Raw genomic sequence first — 25994 nt, forward strand, 5'->3', positions numbered from 1 at the left:
GTAAATGTATTTTCCTCCATATTATTTTCTTACTGTTTATTCTCTGCCTCTCTCTCTCTCTCTCTCTCTCTCTCTCTCTCTCTTCTCTCTCTCTCTCTCTCATTTTATACTGTCCATCTTAAAGTCTATTTTACATCTCACCATTTCTTGTTTTATCTGTCATGCCTTTCTTAGGCCCACATGTTTTATCCTCCTTAAGGTTGGTTTCTATTACCAATTGAGTGTGTAGATATATTTTCCCTTTCTAAACAAATTTAGATTAAAATGTCAAGTCTTACCCTTCTATTCTTATCTACTATTTTCTCCACTTTACTTTGTTTTATTTCCATGGTAGTCATGTTGTGACAGAAAACACCTCCCCAGAAAAAGAAAAATAATGAAAATAAAGCAAAAGTGTACTTTAATCTGCATTCAGATTCCACCAGTTCTTTCTCTGAAGATGGATAATATTTTAAACAGTAAGCCCTTAAGAATTTTCTTGTATCATTTTATTTCTCAGAATAGCTAAGCTATTCACAGTGGATCATCATACAATATTGCAGGTACTGTTTACTATATACTCCTGGTTCTACTCATTTCAGTTTGAATCAGTATATATTAGTCTTTCTAAGTTTTTTTTTTTCCTGAAAGCATCATACTCATCATTTCTTATAGCACAATGTTAATCTGTCACAGTTATATATAGCACCTTGCAAAGCCACTCCTCAAATTATGGGCATCTAATCAATTTCTAATTCTTTGACACCACTAAAGGTCTGCTATAAATATTTTTGTACAGATTTTTTCTTCTTTTTTATTGTTTTGGGTTGCAGAAGTAACAATGGTATTGCTTGGTCAAAGGGTAGATATGGTTTTATAGCCTTTTGGGCATAGTTTCAATATGGTTGAATCAATATACAACTTCAGTAATAGTGCATTAGTGTTCAATTTTCTCACATCCCCTCCAACATTTATCGTTTCCCTTTTCAGTAGTATTTGCCAATCTGATAGTTATTTGATGGTAACTCAGAGTTATTTTAATCTGTATGTCTTTGGTCTGACCTTTTTTTAATGCAGTTTGATGATGATCCCAGTCAATTACTTGAGTTTTAATCTCTTTGTTACAGTAGGGGTCTGCTTACAGTGTGGAGAATGTACTGTCCCAGGCTTCAGGGGTTTTGTGCAGCTATTGTGAGAGATACTTCTAGGGTCTTGTAAGTTTTCAGTTTTTCCAAGATTTTAAGATCAAGGGTGAAGTATTTACTCCCTTTTTGGCCTGTGCTCTGGTCTATGAGTGACCACAAGGACTCTTTTCCTGCCTTGGAACTGTCAGGATGATTCCCTCTCCAGTACCACCACAAGCTCCACCATGCCAGCACTCCTTGACCCAGGATCACCAGCCAGATTTGTGATCTAGATCCAAGCACAGGAAAAGCAAACAAACCTGCTTCAGCACCAGAAAAAAAGGTCCCTCAATACCACTCTAATCAGCCACTTGATTCCCCCTCAGTCTGTGGGCCTGGAGCACCAGAAGCAGCCACTGCCTTGGTGCTGTGCCAGGACAGGGTTTGGCACCAAAGTTCTCTCTCACCATAATCACAGATTTTCCTAATGACCTTCTAAGTTGTCTTTGGCATTTGTGGGTTGAGAAGTCTGGAAACTGCCACAACTGCCTGTGATTGATTCCCCTGAGTCCTGCTCCAGATTTGCTGAGGCCTCGTCTTTGCATGCCCGCCCATGATGAACTGTATTTCTATCTTAGCCTGGTGCAATGGACCTTTCCAATCAACCATCCAGGTTGTCTTGGGCTGGAAATTTGTTTCACTCTCTCTCATTGTGGGTTTTGCTGCTCTAGAATTTGTTTAAAGCCATTTTTACAGGTATTTGGAGGGGTTTGGGGGAGAATTCAAACAAGTTCCTGCTTTAACTGTGCCATCTTGGCTCTGCCCCTCTATGTCTTTCATTGATGTTGATTTAGAGCATTTTTTCATATGACTACAGATTGTTTTGATTACTTCAACTGAAAATTATCTTTTCATATACTTTCATACTTTATCATTTGGGGAATGATTCATATATTTTATAAATTATAATCTGTTGAACATATATTTGAGAAATGAGGCTGTTATCAGAGAAACTTGCTATAACACCCTCCCCTCAATTGTCTTGTTTCCTTTCTAATTTGCTGTTTTGGATGTTTGTTTTTAATTTGATGTAACCGTCCCATAATACTTGTTATCGCTCCTTTGTTCATAAATCTGTTATTCATACATCTGGCAGGTAAAATATTCATTATTTCCGTAATTCATTTATAATATCACCCTTTATGTCTAAATCATGTTCCCATTTTGACCTTGTCTTGGTGTATAGTATGAGATGTTTGTCTATACCTAGTTTTCCCAGCATTTTTTTCTAATACTAATTTCTTGTCCCCAAACCACTGATCTTTGGATTTTTCATGCACTGGATCATTATGATCATTTCTCATTGTGTATTGTGAGTCTAATCTATGAATATCATCCACTCTACTTCTTAACCAACACAAGATTGTTTTGATATTACCACTTTGTAATTCATTTTGATGTTTGATATTTCTAAGCCATCTTTCTTCACGTTTTTTTCATTGAGTTTCCTTGATATTCTTGGCCTTTTTTTCCTTTGAGTAGTATTATTACATTTTCCACATCTATAAAATAATTTCAGTACTTTGATTGGTATGACTGTAAATAATTAAGTTAGCTTAAGGTAAAATTGTCATTTTTGTTATATGGCCTCAGCCTACCTATGTGGAATTAATATTTCTCCAATTGTTTAGAACCGACTTTATTTCTGTGAAACATGTTTTGAAATAGTGCTAATATAGTTCCTGGGTTTGTCTTGGCAGGTAGACTCTTAAATATTTTATATTGCCTTCAGTTATTTTAAATGCAACTTCTTTATCTATTGCTGCTGGATTTTGTTGATAATATATAGAAATGCTAATGATTTACACGGGCTTATTTTATTTTCTGCAATGTTGCTGAAGTGGTTAATTATTTTAACTAGTTTTTATTTAGTTGATTCTCTAAGATTCTATAAGTATGTCATCATACTGTCTACAAAGAGCAATAGCTTTTGTTTCCTCATTACCTATTCTAATTTCTTTCATTTCCTTTGTTTTCTTTTCATCGCTGTAGTTAGCAACTCTAGAAGTATATTCCATAAAGTGCTGATAATGTGCATCCTTGCTTCAATCCTGATCTTATTGGGAAGGCTTCTAGCATATTCTCATTGCAGATAATACTTACTGATGGTTTTAGATGGATACTATTTATCATCTTGAGGAAAGATACATTCATTCCTATGCTTCTTAGTGCTTTTTTTTTAAACAGGAATGGGTGTTTTGTTTTGGAAAAAGCTATTTCTGTATGTTTTGAGATAATCATATGATTTTTGTTGTTATTTTTATTGATATGGTGAATTATGTGGTTAATCATCCTAATATTAAGGCAGCCCAGCATTCCTGGTAGAAATTTGAAATGTCATAGATTTTGATCTTTGTGATATTTTGCTGTAATTTCCATGCTAGTATTTTATTTAAAGTTTTTAATGATTAAGCTCTTAGGAGATACATGTAACATCTTCCCATTGAGAAATTTTAAAAAATATTATTGAATCTCCTATGTTTCTTCTGTCTTGTTTACCATTCTATGCTTCTATTGAATCTTGTATATCACAGTCAAATTTGCTATTCAGCTGTTGTCTTTTCATCAGGAACATTAGCAATTTAAAACTATTGCATTAAATATCCATTTTTTTCCTAGAAGGATTAGATTTAATTTTATTGGGTAGTTTATTCTTAGTTGGAATTCTGGCTTTTTTGTCTTTCAGAATATCTTATTCAAATTCCTTCACTTCTTTAAAGTGTAGCTGCAAAATCTTTTCTGATTCTGACTATGGCTCCGCTGTATTTGAATATTTTTTCTGCAGTTATTTTGTCTAATTATTTGCCAATAAAACTGATAATCTAAGGAAAATGGATGAATATTTAAATATATATGCATATATATGTATATATGTGTGTGAGTATATATATACGTATGTATATATATATGTATATATATACATATATATATACACACACACATATATATATGTATATATATATATGTATGTATATATATATATATATATATATATATATATATATATATATATATGTATATATATATATTGCCCAGATCATTAGAAAAATAAATAGATATAAAATAAACCTACCTTAGGAAAAGAAGTTCAACAAGTCAAAAATAAGCTCCCTACTGAAAAACAAAAACACAAAATCAGATTGATTTACAAGCAAATTCTATGAAACATTTAAAGGACAATTACTTCCAATAATGTATGAACTATTAAAAAGTAGTTAAGGAGTCTTAACAAATTTATACTTTGATACAAATATTGTTTTGTTACCTAAATCAAGGATCATTTTCTTTGATGAATATTGATGCAAAAAATTTAAATAAAATACTTGCAAAAAGACAATACAAATATAACACAAAGATCATGAACTATGACCAGGTGGGATTTACACCAGGACTATGTTGAGAAAGTATAAGTATAATTGGCCATGTCATTAACAATAATAACAAAAAGTATATGAGTATTCAGAGATGTAAAGAAAATTAATGAAATAAATGTTCCTATTTTAAAATGTTAGAAAACATAGTAATAAATGGGAGTTCTTCTTAAAACAATAAGTACTATCTGTCTAAAACTATGAACACATTTTATCTGTAATAGGAATATATGAGAAGTTTTCCTAATAAGATTAAGGGTGAAGCAAGGTTGAACCTTATTACCATTATTACTAAATATGGTATTAGAAATGCTAGTTATAACAAAAAGACAGGGAAAACTTGAAATAGTAAGAGTCAACAAGGAAAGAAAATTCACTCTTTACAGATGATATGATAATATACTTAGAGAACCCTAGAAAAATCAACAGAAAAACTAGGTGTAAAAATTAGCAACTTTAGGATATTGTAGGATATAAAATAAATTTCATAAATCATCAGTATTTCTGGGTATTAAGAACAAAATCCAGTAGGAAGAGATCTAAATGGAATGTCCATGTAAAGTAACTAAAGTAATTTTAAAATAATTCATTGTCTACCTGCCAAAATATACCCAGGGACTACAAGAGCTCAATTAAAGAAACACTTTTGATTAAAATAGGCATATTAAATACTTACAAAAATATTAGTTGTTCATAAGCTTATGAGCCAATATAATAAAAGTGAGAAGTTTGCATAAATTATTTTACTTATTCAGTGTCATACCAATCAAATTATCAAAGAAATATTTATAATGCCAGAAAAATAATAACAATATTCATTTGGAAGAACAGCAGATAAAGAACACGAAGGGAATTGATGGAAAAAAAAAAGATAGTGAGGGAAATGGACTAGCATTATCAGATTTCAAATAGTACCAGAAATTAAATATAATTGTTGATCAATAGGTTATAATAGATAAACAATATACTATAATAAATTACCATTGCAATCTTGTGTTAAATATAATCAAATATCTAGGTTTTTGTGTCAAGGACTCACTATTCATCAGAAGCTGTTGGAATATTGTATACCAAGTTAAACTCAAAATGGGAAATGATTTCCACAGGGTGATATCACATGGAAATTGATAGACAATGGAAAAAATATGTGCCAGATTTTGGAATAATAGCAAAGTTCATAATAAAAAAGAAATATAGAGAATCATGGAAGGTAAAATGAATAATTTTGATTACCTGAAATTGGAAAGGATTTACAGAAACAAAGCCAAAATAGCCAAAACTAGACAGCAAGCAGAAAACAGAGAAAAATTATTTTTGATAAGCACACTTCTCAAATGTGTGTAGACCTAAGCCAAATTTATAAATATAAAGGTCACTTCTCAATTGATAAATAATCATCACAAGATGTGGACAGTTAGTTTTCAGAATTAGAGATCAAAGCTTTCAATACTTACATGAAAAAATGCTCTAAATCAGTAATAGAGAAAGACACATTAAAACAACTCTGTGGTAATAGCTCACACCTACAAGAGTGGCCAACAGAACAAGAAAAATAAGTGACAAATGCTGTAGGGCAGGTGAAAAAAATACATTGATGTACTGTTGGAGAACTGAACATACTTATTCACCTTTTAATACCACTGCTAGTTCTGCATCACAATGAGAACAGAAAGGACTTATGCATACAAAATTATTAATAGGAAGACTTTTATTCTGGTGTCAAAGAATTGGACATTAAGGGGATGCCCTTCAACTAGGAAATGCTGATCAATTTTGACATGTACTTTTGAAGTAATATTATGCTATAAGAAATGATGAGTAAGATGGCTTAAAAACCTTGGAAGACATGAATTGATAGAAAATGAAGTGAAAAGAATCAGGAAACTTTGTAAACAAAAGCAACACAAATAATGAACAAATATGAAAGACATTACTTCTGTAATCAATACAGTGGGCCAAGTGTGATAAGTAATACTGTGTCCATGTTCTAATTTTCTTGTAATATTTTCATATCTAGGTCATATATGCATTTTGACCTTATCTTTGTAAATTGCGTAAGATATTGGACTATGACCAGTTTTTCCATACTGTTCTCCAGTTTTCCCCAACATTTTTTTACCAAATAATCAATTCTTATCCCAAAATCTTAATTCTTTTATTTATTAATTTATTTTGATTTATCAACAGTTACTTCCACATGCTTCTGAGTTTATAATTTTTCTCCCCCTTACTGCCCACCAACCTCCCCAAGACGGCACACAATCTGGTATAGGCTATACATTTACATTCTTATTAAAGATATTTTCACATTAGTAAAGTTTTAAGTAAACATTAAAGCCAATAGGAGGAAGCACCAGGAAAAGGAAACAAAACTCAACAGAAGAGGAAAAAAAAGATAGTGATTCAACTTCTTCAACTTCAAGTTCTTTCTTTGGATGTGGATAGCATTTTCCATCACGAGGCCTCTGGAGATGTCTCAGATGCTTGTATTGCTGAGAAGGGTTAAGTTTATCAATATTAGTCATTGCACAACATGGCTGTTATTGTGTACAATGTTCCCTTGGTTCTGCTCACTTCACTGAGCATCAGACCATACAAGTCTTTCCAGGTTTTTCTGAAATCAGCCAGTTCATCATTTCCTATAGCACAATAGTATTCCATTACATTCATATACCACAACTTGCTCAGCCATTCCCCAATACATGGGCATCCTTTCAATTTCCAATTCTTTGCCACCAGAAAAGGAGCTGCTATAAATACTTTTGTAAATGTGGGTCCTTTTCCTATTTGTATATCTCTTTGGGATATAGACCTATAAGTGCTGTTGCTGGGTAAAAGGGTAAGCACATTTTTACAGCTCTTTGGGCATAATTCCAAATTATTCTCCAAAATGGTTGGATCATTTCACGACTCCACTAACAATGCATTAGTGTTCCAATTTTCCCACATCTTCTCCAACATTTATCATGTTCCATGCCCTATGGTCTTTTAATGCAGAAGCTGGAAGTGACTGTGCAATCTTAACTGTGGTTCCATGATATTTAAATTGTTTCTTTCTGGCTGCTTGCAACACCTTCTCTTTCATCTGGCAATTTTGGAACTTAGTTATTATATTGCTTGGTGGTGTCAATTTGGAATCTCTTTCGGGTGGTGAGCGGTGTATTCTTTCTATGGTTATTTTACCTTCAGGTTCTAAGACTTCAGGGCAGTTCTCCTTTATGATTTCCTGAATGATACTGTCCAGATTCTTTTTTTCTTCATGATTTTTAGGTAGTCCAATAATTTTAAAATTGTGTCTGCTAGGTCAATTTTCCAGATAGGTTGCTTTACCAATGAGGTATTTTATGTTTTCATCTACTTTTTTTAAATTTTTTTTCTGCTTTACTGATTCTTACTCTCTCATAGAGTCATTAGTTTCCATTTGTCCAACTGTATTTTTTAACAAATTGTTTTCTTCTGTTAATTTTTGTACTTCCTTCTCAAATTGGCCAATTGTATTTTTAAGGGATTTGTTTTCTTCATTGTACTTTTTTTTCCAGTTTGCAAATTGGGTTTTTTAGGGACTTGTTTTCTTTACTGTACTTTTTTCCAATTGGCCAATTATATTTTTAAGGGCTCTTCTAATTCTCTCATTGGATTTTTAAAATGCTTTTTGAGCTCTTCTAACAAAGATTTTTGGGCTTCAGACCAGTTCATATTCCATTTTGATGTTGCATATGTGGGTTTGTTGACAATGTTGTCCTCTTCAGAATTTCTGTCTTGATCTTCACTCTTCTCATAATATGGATCTCTGGTAAGTTTCTTTTTACTCATGCTTTCTTTATTACCTGGCCTTTAAAAAGATTGAGCTCTCCTGCTGGGGGCAGAGGGCACTGACCCAAGCTTTCTGTGTTGGGAGCCCAAGTCTTGGTCACTGGCTTTGTGTGCTGGGGCCTCTTATGTTGTCAATTGGAGACTGTAGGGTTCTGGCAGCTTACCTTGTGTTGGGCTGGAATCAGCTGGAACTTTCAGGCCATTCAAGCTTATCTATTTTTTCCTTTCCTTTAGCTTTCTTCAGCTCCTTTCAGATGGCTGCTGCAGGGCATTTATCTTCCTGGGGCCCCTTGCAATGCTGTGTGTTTCCTTTCTGCTACTGCACAGGGAGATTCCTTTGAGGTAGAGTGCTGAGGCACCTGCTGGTTTTCTGAGCTGGTTTCCAGCAGTTCCCCCACCCTTACTGAGGCACCCAGAGGTCCAGGTGTTGGTGTTTGCCTACTCTACCACCTGGGCTTCAGTATCTCCTGCTGGTTGACAATTGGAGTCTGTATGTAGGTTTCTGACAACTTACCTTATATTGAGTTGGATTCAGCAAGGCTGGGACTTTAGGAATATTCTAGTTTGCTTTCTTCAGCTTCTTTCAGATGAATGCTGTAGGGTGCTTATCCACCTGGGGCACTTTGTAATGCTGCTTCCCTTATTTTTGCTGAGGCACTGGGAGACCCATTTGCTGGGTTGCTGCACTGCTATTCCCTGACTTCCTACTAGTTCAGCTCTTCCAGGTTTTTTTTTCCCCTCAGGTGATATTTTCTGGGTTTTCAGAGGTTAATAGGGGAGGGTGAGAGTAACTACCTTTTTACTCAGGCATCTTGGCTCCCAGAAGCAGAACCCCAAAACCTTAAGTCTTTACAGCTGTCATAGATAAGGTTATTATATTTATTTGCTGCTGTAAATTGTCCCACTGATCTACTCTTCTATTTCTTAGGCAATATCAGATAGATAATCACTTCCTTACAGTTTAAAGTCTGGTACTGCTAAACCTCCTTCCTTTACATTTTATCATTAGTTCATTTGATATTCTTGACTTTTTGTTCTTCCCAATGAATTTTGTTATTATTTCTTTCTAATACAATAAAATAATTTTTGATAAACTTCAATAATTCCTAAAGACCCATGTAGAAAAAAAGGTATCCACCTCCAGAGAGTAAAGTGATAAACTCTGATTGCAGTTTGAAACATTTTTTCATTATCTTTATTTTTCTTGCTTTATTTTTTTTTTCCCATATGGCTAATAGGAAATATGTTTTGCATCACATTGCGTGTAAAAGGGCGCATCATATTACTTGTCTTCAAAATGTGTAGGAGAGGAGGTAGTTGGAAGGAAAGTATTTGCAACTGAAAATTAAACAAAAACTGAATGTTAAAATATGCAAGTGAAAAAAATTTAAAAGAACAAACAGCAATAAATCATTATCACTTGTGGTATTAAGAACAGTGAATCTGTGGTAGTATGTGACTTATGGATAGCTTCTCTTCCTTAAATATGGGGGGGTTTACAACATCACTTTTTACTTCATTTTTCAGCATTTTTTGCACTTTATCTTTTCTCACTTATTGTTTTCTTTAGAAGTTGTTGACCAGGGATATATAGCTGAGAATGTGAATCTTCCTTATAAATTAATAATTGATCATTTGGTTTTTATTTTGTTTCATTTCCTTTCTTTTTTTTTGATGAGGTAATTGGGGTTCAATGACTTGTCCAGGGTCACACAGCTAGTAAGTGTCAAGTTTCTGAGGCCAGATTTGAACTCAGGTCCTCCTGACTCCAAGACCAGAGCTCTAGCCATTGCACCACCTATCTGCCCCATTAATTGGTCATTTGGACCTATAGAATGATGCACATTTAGCAAAATTAGATAAAGATTACTGTTACCTTGATAGGTTACTGCACTTGGCAGTTTCTTGTGTGTAGCCTAAAGATTGAACATTTAGCTATCTCAGGAAGCAGCTTTTTCTCATGACCAGCTTGTCCTACAAAGACAATAATAATTTTCCAGTGAATGACCTTTGAAAGAATTACAGAGTATTTTCCATTAACTCTTGTGGAATAAGTTAGAAAGGAGATAACAATAACAACAGCAAAACAACTGAATTTTTAAGATATCAGTTAAGAGGTTAAATAAAGTCATGATATGATTCAAAGAAATCTGAACTCTTAATATGCAAAGAGAAAGCTAGACAATACACTACATTTAATGCTATAGGTTTATACAGTCTAGAAGTTAATTGAACACCTAACAAGCACATGCAATATGCTGGAGATTGGACTAAATCTTTGTTGCACAAAACCAAAAATTAAACAATACCTGCTGTCAAAGAACTTACATTTTAATAGGAAAAAATATGTGTACAAATGTAGGTATATACAAACACATACAAATTAAATGCAAAAATAGTGTTAGAGGGAAAATATAGATGACTGGGGAGAATGAAAAAAGGCCTCAGGCAGAAGATTTTATCAAGTTAAGAAGTGAAGGAAAGTAGAGATTCCAGAAGACAGAGATGAGGTAGAATAATATTCCTGTCCTGGGGGACAGTCAGTGTAAACACATAGATATGGGGCCTAGAGTGTCACATGTAAGCAACAGAAAGAATGCCAGTCTGAATAGAGTAGAATGTGTAGAACAGAGTACTTTGTAAAAAAGACAGGAAAAATAATAGTTACATATTGTGAAGATATTTAAATGACATAAGAATTTGTTCAACATATTTTTTTGTTTTGTTCATATTTTTAATATTGAATGTGATAAGGAACAACTAGAATTATTGATTAAGGAGTAACACGGTAAGAAACACATTTTAGGAAATACTACTTTAGGAACTGTATGTAAGATGAATAAGAGGGAACAGAGAATTAATGATGTGAAAAATTAGGAGGCTAAGTTTCTGGTGAGAAATTAAAAAAAAAGACTTGAACAAAGGAGATGACTGTGTGAAAGAATGGAAAGATTTATATTCGAGAGTTGTTGGCTAGATAGAAAAATAAGAGTATTTTAAAGACATATTGAATATGTCAACTGATGTATTCCAAGTGGAGAGTTAAGAATCTCAGTCAGGTTGTAAATCTGGATGATGATACACGCAAACACACAGACATACACACATATATGTATATGTATGCACATATATGCATATGTATACACACATATACATATGTGTTATATATATATACATATATATATATATATATATATATATAAAATGATATGTGTCTATATATGTATGCAGATTAGATAGATAAGTAGATAGAAAGAAGGATAGTAAAAGAATGGGAAGGGGAAGGGACTCCTTCAGCCTGTATATTAGCTTTAATCAAAGTCTACATTTGGGGACTTCTGGGATCTAAGATGGTGGAGAAAGCAGGAAATCACAATAACTTCCCATACTTACCTCCAAACAATCAGAAAATACCTCCCCAATACATATCCTAGAAGAGCAGAACCATCAAAAAGATGGGATGAAACAATCATTGAGCAGAAGAAACTTGGAAGATCAGCAAGAAAGGTTTGTCTCACTGAGGTAAAAGTGGAACACAGTGCAGGACACAATGCTTCCCATTAGCCAGCAGCAAGTCCCAGCTCAGCCATAGCTCCTAAGCCCAAGTGCAGTGGAACAGGCAAACACAAATACTGAGAACCCTCATATACTGAGTATGGCCAGGGGAATAGGAAGATTCCAGCTCTGAGAATCCCAGTGCTGCAGCATAACCACAGACAAAGAGTCAACTATCCAGCATACAAACTCCACATGCTTCAGCATAGACACAGGTAAATATTCAACCTCCAGTTTCCAGATTAAACTTGCTTCATTATAAGCCTGGGCAAAAAAGTCAACATCTAGAAGCCAGACCTCCATCTGTTTCAATGTATTCCCTGGCAAACAGGTAGACGTCAACCTTATGGGTGCCTAAGCAAAAAAGCAGTGACCCCTACCATATGGTTCAACATAGCCCTTGTCAAACAAGAAGCTTCCAGCAGCCGTACTCCACTTGCTTCAGTGTAGACCTGAGGAAACAAAGAAACACACCTACTAGCTTCAGAAAACACAAGACACTAGCACTAGGCCCATGGCTCAGGACCAGGGAAGATGCCAAACACCTAAGGCCTACAGCAGTGCAACCCCATCTCCTCAGTGATGCACCAGACGTGAAGGTCACCGAAGGGCATCAGGGTAACATCAGCACAGCACCAGAACCTGTAGCCCTGGCACAGGAAGCCTGAAACAGTGTCCTTTCCACTCAGGAAGCATAGCTTATTTTTAAAAGAACAGAAAAAGGCCAAAGGATGAGCAAAAAACAACAAAAAAGAATCTGTTCATAGAAAATTATTATACTGACAGGGAAGATCAAGACACAACCTCAGAAGACAACAATGCCACAAGACCTGTGGGCAAAATGCCAAAGAAAAGCAGGAAGCCATCTCAATTCCAGAAAGAAAGAAAGAAAAAACTCTTAGAAGAGCTCAAAAGGAATCTCAAAATCATATAAGAGAGGTAGAAAAATATTTGGAACACAAATGAAATTAAAAGAGAATTATGAAAAAAAAAGAAGTCAATAGCTAGGAGAGAGAAACTTAGAAAAAGAAAACAATTGCAAAAGAGTAAAACTGGCTAAATGGAAAAGGAGATACAAAAATCCACTGAAGAAATTAGCTTTTTAAAGAATGAAATTGGTCAAATTGACAAGAAAGAACTAAAAGCTAATTAAGGAAAACAACTGTTTAAAAGTTAGAAAGTTAATGACTTCATAACACCTCAGGGATCTGTCAAAGAAATTCAAAAGAAAGAAAAAGTGGAAGAAAATGTAAAATACATTATGGAAAAAAACTGACATGCAAAATAGATTTAGGAGAAATAATATCAGAATAATTGGACTACCTAAAAGCCACAATCAAAAGGAAGACCTGGTCATCATTTTTCAACCTATTAACAAGGAAAACTACCCTGATATCCTAGAACCAGAGGGTGAAAGAGGCACTGAAAGAATCCACTGATCATCTCAGGAAAGGGATCCAACCTCCATCCCCCCAAAAAAAAACCAAAACAAAACTCCAAAGAACCTTATAACCAAATTTTAGAACCATTAGGTCAAGAAAAAATGCTCGACATGGACAGAAAGAAACAATTCAAATATTGGGGAGCTATCATCATAATCACACAAGACTTGGCAGCTGCAACATTTAAAGATCTGAAGTAATGGAACATGACATTCCAGAAAGCAAAGTAGCTAGGACTACAACCAAGAATCACTTGCCTAGTGAAATCGAGCATACTACATAAAGGGAAAAAAATGGTGATTCAATGAAACAGAAGTATATCAGGTTTTCATAGGGAGAAAATCAGAACTAAACCAAAAATTTGATCTCTAATATAAAGACACAAGAAAAGCATGAAGAGCTAAAAAGGGGAAATAAAATATAAGGGATTCAATAGAGCTAACTGATTTAACTCCCTACATGGGGAGATGATAATTGTAAGTCTTAAAAATTGTATCATTAATAGTACAGCTAGAAGGAATATACATAGAAGGAGGGTAGGAGTGTAAGGAAAATTCAAGGTATTGATATTAAAAAAATAAGGATGAGAAAGAGGAGTATATTGGGTTCAGAAGGAAAGGAAAGGTAGAATGGGGTAAATTATTTCATATGAAGAGGCACAAAAAATGATTACAATGGAGGGGAAGGTGGAAGGGCAGAGATGGGAATCACTTGAATCTTACTCTCATCAGTATTGGTGCAAAAGGGAATAATATACAAAAGTAGTTGAATATAGAAATCTATTTTAGCCAACTGTGAAGTAAGAGGTGATGAGATTAAGTAAAGGAGGAAGGATACTAAGATAATGGAGGGCATAGCAGGTGGGATGGTAAATAGAAGTAAAACACTTGTGAGGGGGAAAAGAGAGAAAGAAGAGAGAGGACAAACAGGATGAAGAATGGAATGGAGGGAAGTAATCAAGGAGTAATCATTACTGTGAATGTGAATGGGATGAACTCTGCCATAAAATGGAAGTAGGTAGCAATGTGGATCAAAAACCAGAATCTTATAGTATATTGTTTACAGGAAACATGCTTGAAACAGAGAAACACGCACAGGGTAAAGGTAAGGTACTATAACAGAATCTATTATCCTTCAGTTGAAGTTAAAAAAAGAAAAATAAAAGAGAAGCAGGGGTAGCAATCCTGATATCAGACAAAACAAAATAAAACTAGATCTAACTAAAAGAAATAAGGAAAGAAACTACATCTTGTTAAAAAGTATCATTGACACTGAAGCAATACTAATACTAAACTTTTATGTACCAAGTGTTATAGCATTCATATTTTTAAAGGAGAAGTTAAATGACCTACAGAAAGAAATAGACAGCAAAGTTATACTAGTGGGGGAGCACAACTGTCTCCTTTCTAAACCTGAAAAATCCAACCACAAATCAAACAGGAAAGAAACTAAGGAGGTAAATAGAATATTAAAAAAGTTAGATATGGCAAACTTCTGGAGAAAACTGAATGGGAATGGAAAATACTTCCTTTTTTTTTTTCTCAGCAGCACATGGCACCTACAAAAAACTGACCAACCTCAAAAATCAAATGTAGAAATATTAAGTATTTTCTTTTTTGGATCATAATGCAATAAAATTATATTAAACAAAAGGCAGTAGAAATTAAAAGTTATTGGAAACTAAATAATCTAATAAAAAATAATAAGTGCATCAAAGAACAAATCATAAAAGTAATAAACAATTTAATTAATGTCAATGACATAAATAAGGTAACATAACAAAATTAATAGGACACGGTCACAGCAATACTTAGGAGAAAATTTATTTCTCTAAATTCTTACATTAAAAATGAAAAAAAAGAACAGACCAATTAATTAGGCATGCAAATAAAGAAAACCAGAAGAAGAGCAAATTAAAAATCTCAATTCAGGACCAAATTGGAAATATTGAAAATCAAACGTGAGATTAATAAGATATAAGATCGAATTTTTTTTAGAAAACAAAACTATTGAAGTAATAAAAAAGTAGGACCTGGTTTTATGAATAAACAAGTAAGATAGACAAACCACTGCATAATTTGATTTAAAAAAAGAAGGAAAAAACCCTCTTAATATCTAGTACAAAAAATGAAAAGGGTGAAATCACCACCAACTAAGAAGAAATAAAGGCAATCATTAGGAAATATTTTACCCAATTACAAGCCAAAAAAAAATCTGGCAATATGAGTTAAATCAATGAATATTTAGGAAAATATAAATTATATCGAGTGACAGATCTAGAAATAGAATGCCTAAATAACTGAATCTTAGGGGGAAAAAAAAACAATTGAATAAGACATTAATGAACTCCCTGGGGGGGGGGAATTCCCAGAGCCAGATGGGTTCATGAGTAAATTCTACAGAAAACATTTAAAGAACAATTAATTCCAATACTATGTAAACTGTCTGGGAAAATGGATGAAGAAGGAGTCCTATCAAACTCTTTTTACGACACAAATATGGTGCTGAAACCTAAACCAAAAAGAGGAAAAATAGAAAAAGAAAATTATAGGCCAATTTCCCTAATGAATATTGATGCAAAAAAAAAAATGAACAAAACACTAGCAAGACAATTACAATAAAATGTCATAAGGATTATACACTAGTATCAGGTGGGATATATACCAGGAATGCAGGACTGGTTCAACATTAGGAAAATGATCAATGCAATGGACTATGTATAAATAACAAAACCAACAGAAATCATAAGACTATCTCAATACATGCTGAAAAAGCTTTTGACAAAATACAGCACCCACTCACATTAAAAACATTAGAAAACATAGGAATAAATGAAGTGTTCCTTAAAATGATAAACACTATGTATCTAAAACCATCAGCAAGCATTATCTGTAATGGAGGTAAGCTAGATGCATTCTGAATAAGACCAGGAGTAAAACAAGGACAATCAATTTCACCACCATTATTTAATATTGTACTAGAAATTTTTATTATAGCCATAAGTGAAGAATAAATTGAAGGAATTTGAATAGGCAAAAAGGAAACAATTATCACTCTTTGCACATCTGCATAATTAGAGAATTCTAGAGAAAAAAGCAAGAACTAGTGGAAATAATTATAAACTTTAGCAAAGTATAAGGATATAAGATAAACCCACATGAATCATGAGCATTTTTATATGACCAACAAAATCTAGCAGAAAGAGATAGAGAAATTCAATTCAAAATAATTGTAGATAATATAAAATACTTTGGAATCTACCTGTCAAGATAAAACCAGGAACTATATGAACACAATGACAAAACACTTTTCATGTAAATAAAATGAAATGTAGCCAATTGGGAAAAATCAATTTCTCCTGGGCAGGCCAAGTTAATATAATAAAAGTGATCATTCCACCTAAATTAATTTATTTATTCAGTGCAATGCCAATCAAACCAACAAAAGATGATTTGATAGATCTAGAAAAACTAACAATAAAATTCATGTGGAAGAACAAAAGGTCAAGAATATCAAAGGATTTAATGAAAAATCCAAAGGAAAGTGGCCTAGCAATACCAGATCTCAAGCTATATTATAAAGCAATAATCATCCAAACTGTCTGGTACTGGATAAGAAATGGAGTGTGGATCAGTGGAATAGATTAGGTACACAAGATACAGTAGACAATGACCATAGTAACTCAGTGTCTGGTAAACACTGACACCCTAGCTTCTGGGATAAGAACTCACTATTTGACAGAAATTGCTGGGAAAACTATAAAATGGTATGGCAGAAACAGGGCATGGACCAATATCTCAAACCATATACCAATATAAGTTCAAAATGGGTGAATGATTTAGACAAAGGGTGACACCATTAGCAAATTAGAAGAGCAAAGAATGCTGTACTTATCTGATCCATAGGGAAGGAAAGAATTTGTGGAAAAAAAAGAAATAGAGAGTGTTAAGAAATATAAAACATACAATTATCATTATATTAAATTAAAAAAAAGAGCTTTTGTGAAAAAAAAAGCCAATGCAAGCAAAATTGAAAGGAAAACACAAAAATGGAAAACAATCTTTTTACCATATATCTCTGACAAAGGCCTCATTTATCAAATAAATAGTGAGTTGAGAGTAATTCATAAGAATATAAGCCATTTCCCATTTTGTAAATGGTCAAAGTATAAAGACAGGATATTTTAAGATGAAGAAATTAAAGCTATTTATAGGCATATGAAGCAATGCTCTAAATCACTTTAGAGGAATGGAAATCAAAACAATTCTAAAATACCACAAAACACCTACCAGATTGGCTAATATGACTAAAAATGAGAATGATAAGAGTTTGAAAGGATGTGGGAAAATCGTGACACTAATGCATTGTTGGTGGAGGTATTAACTGTTGCAACCATTCTGGAGAGCAATCTGGAACTATGCATAAAAGACAACAAAAGTATGCTTAGCCATTGACCCAGCAATGCCACTACTATGTCTGTATCTGAAACAGATCATAAACAAGGGAAAATGACATATAAAAATATTTATAGAAACAATTTTTGTAGTGGCAAAGAATTGGAAATTGAGAGGATGCCCATTAGTTACAGGATGGCTGAATAAGTTGTGATATATGAATGTAATTAAATACTATTGTTATGTAATAAATGATGAGCAGAAAGATTTCAGAAAAACCTGGAAAGACTTACATGAAGTGATGCTGAGTGAATTGTTCAGAACCAGGAGAACATAGAACACAGTAACAATATCATTGTGAGATAATTTACTTTGATAAATTTAGTTCTTCTCAAAAACATAATGAACCGACACAATTTGGAAAGACTCATTATTGAAAATGCTATCCACATGCAGGGAATGAACTAGTCTGAATGCAGATTGAAGCATGTTATCGTCACTTTTGTTTTGTTTTGTCTTTCTCGGTGTTTTTCCCCATTTGTTCTGGTTCTTCTTTCACAACAAGACTAATGGGAAAATACGGTAAACATGATTGGTCATGTATAACCTGCGTGGATTACTTGCTGTTTTGGGAACAGGGAAGAAAAGGAGGGAGGGAGAAAAATTTGGGATTCAAAATCTTTTAAAAATGAATGCTAAATTAATCTTGACATGTAACTGGGAAAAATTAAATGTTACTAAATTTAAAAAAATAAAAGAGCAAAAAAGAGACTACTTTTTTATTATAGTCTGTCTAGAATGGTTTTGGCTGAATATACTATTCTGGATTTTCCTGTTGGTCAAGGATCCTGCTTCCTACGAACACAAAAGGTTAAGGCTAGCACTTCCTTTCAGTGCCTGTCAGTTTCAACCAACTCTAAATGTTAATCATTTCATTCTTCTCATGGTGAATCATTTTTTTTTTATCAATGCTTGAAAGTTGCTGAAATTTGAAAAAATTCTGTAGAGTAAATGATCACAATATGTGAAAGACAGTAAATGCAGTTTTAAAGAAGAATATGACAGGAAACACTGAAGCAAAAAATTAATAAGAAAGAGGAAAAAGAAGCACCTTAAGAATTTTTCACTCGTAACATTTGTCTGATTTTTGCATCAGTATTGGGAAAAAGAAAGATGAGCAAAATTAAGTCCTACTAAAACTACATTTTTAAAAAATGTATTTACTTTTAGCTTTCAAAATGCACTTCTTTGAGATTTTGAATTCTAAATTTTCTCCCCCTTCCACCACTCTCCCCTACCCAAAACAGTGTGCAATCTGATATAGGCTTTACATGTATATTCATATTGGGCGTATTTTTACATTACTCATGTTGTAGAAAAAAAAAAACAATTAGAACCAATGGGAAAACCACACGAAAGAAGAAACAAGGGGGGGAGAGAGAGGGAGAGAGAGAGGAAGAGAGAGAGAGAGAGAGAGAGAGAGAGAGAGAGAGAGAGAGAGAGAGAAACAGCAAATACTATGCTTCAATCTTCATTCAGACTCCATAGTTCTTTTTCTGGATATGGGTAGCATTTTCAATCATGAGTCTTTTTGTGTTCTCTTAGCTCCTTGCATTGCTGAGAAGTGCTAATCTATCAAAGTTATTCCTCACATAATTTTGCTGTTACTGTGAAGAGTGTTCTCCTTGTGCAGCTCACTTCACCAAACATAAGTTCAAGTAAGTCTTTACATGTTGTTCTGAAATGCACCTGTTCATTTTGTATAGAGCAATGGTGTTGCATTAGATCCATATACCACCAAATATTCAGACATTCCCCAACTATTGGGAATCCCTTCAATTTCCAATTGTTAGACACCACAGAAAGAGCCTGTATAAATATGTTTGTACATCTGGGTTCTTTTCTGTCTTTTATGATCTATTTGCGATACAGAAAAAGATGTGGTAATGTTGTGGGAAAGGGTATGTACAGTTTTATTGCTCTTTGGGCATAGATCCAAATTTTCTCCAGAATAGTTAGATCAGTTCACAACTTCGCCAGCAATGGATTAATGTTCTGATTTGACCACATCTTCTACAACATTCATTATTTTCTCTTTTGTCATTTTGGTCAGCCTGATAGGTGTTATATGGTACTTCAGAATTGTTTTCATTTGTATATCTCTAAACAATGTTCATATAGACCACTTTTTCATATGACAATAGATAGTTTTAATTTCATCTGAAAATTACCTTTTCAAATTCTTTAACCATTTATCAATTGGGAAATGACTTGCATTATAAATTTCACTCTGTTTTTGATATATTTCACAAGTCAGGCCTTTATCAGACACACTGGTTATAAATGTTATTTCCCAGCTTTCTGATTCCCTTCTAATCTTGGTTGCATTGGCTTTGTTTGTACAAAAAAAACCCATTTCATTTTAAAGTGATAAAAATTATCCATTTTACTTTTTGTGATGTTCTCTATCTACTCTTTGGTCATGAATTCTTCTCTTTTCTATAAATCTGACAGGTAAATATTCCTTACTCTCCTAATTTGCTTACAGTATCAGCTTTTATGTCTAAATCATGTATCCAGTTTGCCTTTCATGGTATATGGTGTAAGTTGTTGGTCTATACCTAGTTGCTGCCATATTGTTTCCCAGTTTTCCCAGCAGTTTTTGTTAAATAGTACTTATTCCAGAAGTTAGAGTCTTTGGGTTTATCAAATAGTAGATTACTATATTCATTGAATACTGCGTTTTGGGCATCTAACATATTCCATTGATGCACCACTCTGTTTCTTAGCTAGTACCAAGTACTTCTGATATAGTTGCTTTATAATACAATTTCAGATCTGTTATGGATAGGTCAACTTCCCTTGCATTTCTTTTCATTAATTACCTTGATATTCTCACCTTTTTTTCTTCCAGATGAAATGTGTTATTATTTTTTACATATTTTTGGGTATTTTGATTGGTATGTCAGTGAATAAATAAATTAATTTAGGTGTAATTGTCATTTTTTTGTACTATATTAGCTTGGCCATACTCACAAGCAACTGATATTTTTATTTTCAATTATTTAAATCTGACTTTATTTGTGTAAAAATTATTTTCCTGTTTTGCTCATATGGCTCCTGGGTTTATCTGGGCAGCTAGACTCCCAAATATTTTATAATGTCTACAATAACTTTAAACGGAATTTCTGTTTCTATCCTTTGTTGTTGGGCTTTGTTACTAATATAAAGAAATGTCAAAGATTTATGTGAGTTTGTTTTATATCCTGCACTTTCTTAAAGTTGTTTGTTATTTCAAGTAGTTTTTTACTTGATTCTCTAGGATTCTTTAGATATACCACCACATCATCTATAAAGAGTGATAACTTTGTTTCTTCTTTGCCTATTATAATTCTTTCATTTTGTTTTATCTTTCTTATAGCCAAAGTTAACATTTATAGTACAACATTGAATAAAAATGGTGATAACGGGCAACTTTGTTTCACTCCTTATCTTATTAGAAATGCTTTTAGCTCATCCCCATTAGATATAATGTTTGCTGATTGTTTTGGTTAGATGTTACTTATCATTTCAATGAAGACTCAATTTATTCCTTTGGTCTCTTCTGTTTTTTTTTTTTAATTAGAAGTGTGTGCTGTATTCTGTCAAAAGCTTTTCCTGAATCTGTTGAGATAATCACATGATTTCTGTTAATTTTGTTGTTGATATGTTCAATTATGCTGATAGTTTTTATAATATTTAACCAGTCCTGAATTTTTTGCATAAATCCTACCTGGTTATAGTGTTTATTCTCATGATAAGTTGCTGTAATCTTTTTGCTAATAATTTATTGATTTTTTTTGCATTTATATTCATTAGGGAAATTGATCTACAATTTTCTTTCTCTGTTTCGACTTTTCCCAATTTAGGTATCAACACCATATTTGTATCATAAAAATAATTTGATAAGTCTCCTTCTTTGCCTATTTTTCCAAATAGTCTCTATAGTATTGGAATTAATTGTTTTTTAAATGTTTGATATAATTCACTTTTAAATCTTTCTGGCCCTGGCGATTTTTTCTTAGGGAGTTCATTGATGACTTGTTGACTTTCTCTTTTTCTGAAATGAGATTGTTTAAGTAATTTATTTCCTCTTCTGTTAATTTTGACAATTTATATTTTGTAAATATTCATCTACTTCACTAAGATTGTTAAATTTATTGGTGTACAGTTGGACAAACTAGCTCTCCTTATAATTATTTTAATCTCCTCTTCATTGGTAGTAAATTCTCCCTTTTCGTTTTTGATACTAGTAATTTGGTTTTCTTTTTTCTTCTTTTTTAAAATCAAATTAACCAGAGATATATATTTCATTTTGTTTTTCATAAAACCAGCTGTAAGGTTTATTTATTGCTACAATCATTTACCTTATTTCAATTTTACTAATCTCTCCTTTGGTTTTCACAATTTCTAATTTGGTATTTAATTGAGGATTTTTAATTTGGTTTTTTTTTTCTAGATTTTTTAGTTGCATGCCCAATTCATTGATCTTTACTTTCTCTATTTTATTCATGTAACCATTGAGAATTATTCAACTTCCACTAAGAATTGTTTTCACTGCATCCCATTAATTTTGGCATGTTGTCTCATTATTGTCATTCTCTTGCATGAAGTTATTGATTGTTTCTATAGTTTGTTGTTTGACCTACTCATTCTTTAGGAGTAGATTATTTAGTTTCCAATTAATTTTAATCCATCTAATAAAGTACTAAATGTATTTTTTATACTGAAACATAAATTCCTCATTGCAAGATGTTTCACTTGTATATCCGTTTACTCAAAACCTTCACAGTGCTTTGCACACCATAAGTATTTAATAAATGTTTACTGAACTGAATTATAATGAAGTTATTTCAGTATCACATTGAATGCCTGTCTATCTATCTACCTATATTCATACATACATATATTCATTAAATAACTTGTCTTTCCATATTCAGAAAAATTTGAATGGGGAGACATTTACAAATATAACAGCAAAACAGCACATATTTTAGCCAGGCAAGGCCATAACAATGGATAATAGCAAACTAAGTTAAGCTTTATTAAGAGGGAAATGAAAACAAGTTGGGGAAAAAATGAGGGTCCTGGTAAATGCTAAAAAAAAAATGAAGTATATAATGTAGAAGTAAGGAAGCTGGAAAGCATTTTGTTAAGTGTCTCACATATGCAAGCTATTATGCCTAATGCCAGGGTTCTCTTATGGATCATCTACTTTCAGTTGAACTAATTAATTAGATTACAAAGTAAATAATAATTTCATTTAAATGACTATTTCTTTGAAAAAAAACACAAGATTGAATATTTTAGGAATTTTCAGAATGAAATACTGGCAAGTGTTACTTTGCACTACCATTACATTTTGATATTTCTGTCATGCAATGTAATAATTCTTCTAGAATTTAATATCTGTAGAATACACAGAGTGAGAGAGATATAAAAAGGAAAATGGGATATATCTTCTGGGAAAAAATTCACAAGTATTTCTAGGATTATATATTTATTTAAAATTCCTTACTAGGATTTCATACACAGAGACCTACATGGATATAGACACACAAACACACACTTTCCTATGAAGTTAATCTTTATGAACTGGAATTCTTATGATAGTTGTAACAAAAAAGATCATGATGTTAGTAATAATATAAACCCTTATTTGGTAAACCTAGACTATTTTAAAATAATTTTGTTTTGCTTTAATTTTATTCTACTTAAAGATAATTTCAATTTCAGTTATAAGCTTTCTAAAATAAAGAAATAAAATTTACCTGAAAAAAAATGGTTCACATTTATGTACTGCTAAACAATTGCAGAATGCTTTCTTTTTTTTTGACACATATGATTAAAGAAGTATAAGCATTATTATTCTCTGTTTTGTAGATAAACAAACAATGATGCTGAGTCATAATTTGGAAAGAGATATTTTGGGTTTCAATCTCAGCTGGGATAAATCACTTTCAAAATCTGGGACAGAGTTTTCTTATCTAGAATGAAAAATTTGGATAAAAGATCTTTAAGTTGTTTTTAAGTTACGCTGTAGATATGGCGTAAGTCCTAGGATCAGGAAAACCTGAGTTCAAATCAGGCTTTGGGCAATTACTGTATGACTCTAGGCCAGTCATTTTACCTATGTCTTCCTCAGGCTTCCTCAGTATAAAATGGGGATAGTATTAGTACCAACCTATGTTGTATACATCAAAGAACATAATATTTTTTAAGTGATTAATAGAATGGTGGGTCATTGGAATAAGTGTTTAATAAATGCTTGGTTCTTTCCTTTAGATTCTAAAATTATATGATTCTATGACTTACTCATATTTCCATAGTACTGGATCCAGGGCCTGAAATGATAGTCCAATGCTTGTACATGTACATTTTGAAATCAAATTGGAAAAAAAAAGTTAAATAATTTTATCCACAGTATGAAAATATTTGAACTATCAATTCAGAAGCTTTTTTTTGATTATTAATTTTATTTAACTTCATGAGAATAAACTGAGTTACAAAACTAAAGAAAGAAGGATAAATTTAAAAGGTTTCTCTAAATGTTTATCAATGATTCTTGTGTTGTCAAGAAAAGTATCTGTGTGGCCCAATTAAGTGATTATTGATGACAAGTCATATAAATAATCCATTAAATGTTATTTATGAGCTATTTACAATGTGTCAGTAATGTGTCAAATAAGTTTGTATTTTATTGCTAATTATGGTAGCTTAGTTTTTCATTGTAGATTACTGGTGAAAAAAATGTTTATTTATAAACATATATAATTCTGAGCTTGCTATGTTTATTATAAATATAGTCATATGTGATATGAAGTTAAGGAGTACAACAATAATTGTCATCTTTACAACATATCTGTTAATTCAATTTTAATGTTTTTTTTTCCGTAATCAATAACACTAAAATGCTTAAATTAAAAATAAGTGAGTGAGAAAAGCAGGAAGGATAGAACACATTGACTACTTTTGCACAGTAAATGGAAATGAATTAAATAAAAATTAAAGATTTATAAAATTCAAATGATTGACCACTCAAAGAAATAAAAAGAACTTGAATATTATGACTCAATGTGTGGAAACTATGACGTATTATAGTTATGAGAGTACCTACCCAATAATACTTTCCAAATGATATTTCCCTGTGTTTTTGAAAAGTTAGTCATTTGAAAAAGCACTAAATAATTTTTGAAGTATAAATTTACATACACACATACATGTATATGTATATATAGACACACATATATGCATACATATACATAAATATATACAAACATATGTACATTTATTATATATGTACATACATGTAATTTGTTACTATTGACAAAACCCATCATGTTGTCACAGAGAGAAATTACTTATGTGTCTTAGCTTGTGAAGCCTTGAAAATAGCAGACACATTCTCAGACACATATATTGATTTCTAGTAAAGCACATTAAATTCATATTTGAAATATGATTTGAAAAAGTCTTTAAAATGTTTCAAATATCATTAGGTAGGTCGTGTGATTAAGAATGAGTTACTTATCTTCAGTTTTCTGCAAGTGACAGTATAGCAATATACATAAAAAAAAAATCCAAAAGCCAATTTTCACACAGAGAATTCTAGCTTCAAGCTTGACATAAATAATAATCATTCATAATGAGATATGAATAAAAGTTAGGTGTTTTGAATAGCCTGCTGAATGGCCATTCAAGTAGTTGGTATGTTTTCTTTTTTTTTTTTTCACAAAATGTAGGAAGGATATCTTTATCTTAGTTGCATGGAAATATAAATACAAGTGGCACAGTCACTGCAGTCTTACTTTTGAGTATACTGAATTTGTATGACCAAGTAAATTAGAAATTTGACAATAGCTTGGTTAGCATAGTATGAGAGACTTACTAATATTACAATTTTATAATCCTGCATTGCTTTATTAGTTAGTTTATATTAACCAAACAACTTAATAACTTCCAAATACTGGTTTTATTTGGCAATATTAACATTAACAAATAGTAGTTCCTAACTATTTTGTGTAAGTCATAGAATCCAAAAAGGAGTAAAATTCAATAGAACAATTTTATTTCAACCAAGATGTATTAATCAAGTACCCAATCTATATAGTTCTGGTGAAAGAAGAACAAGGCTTGAGAGTGGGACTTCTTGGAACCAAGATGGTAGAGTAAGCAGTAAGTTATAAGTAGCTATCACTCTCCCATATTGACCTCTAA

This window comes from Phascolarctos cinereus, unplaced genomic scaffold (genome assembly GCF_003287225.1).
Source record: "Phascolarctos cinereus isolate Bilbo 61053 unplaced genomic scaffold, phaCin_HiC Scaffold_5;HRSCAF=322, whole genome shotgun sequence".
NCBI lineage: Eukaryota > Metazoa > Chordata > Mammalia > Diprotodontia > Phascolarctidae > Phascolarctos > Phascolarctos cinereus.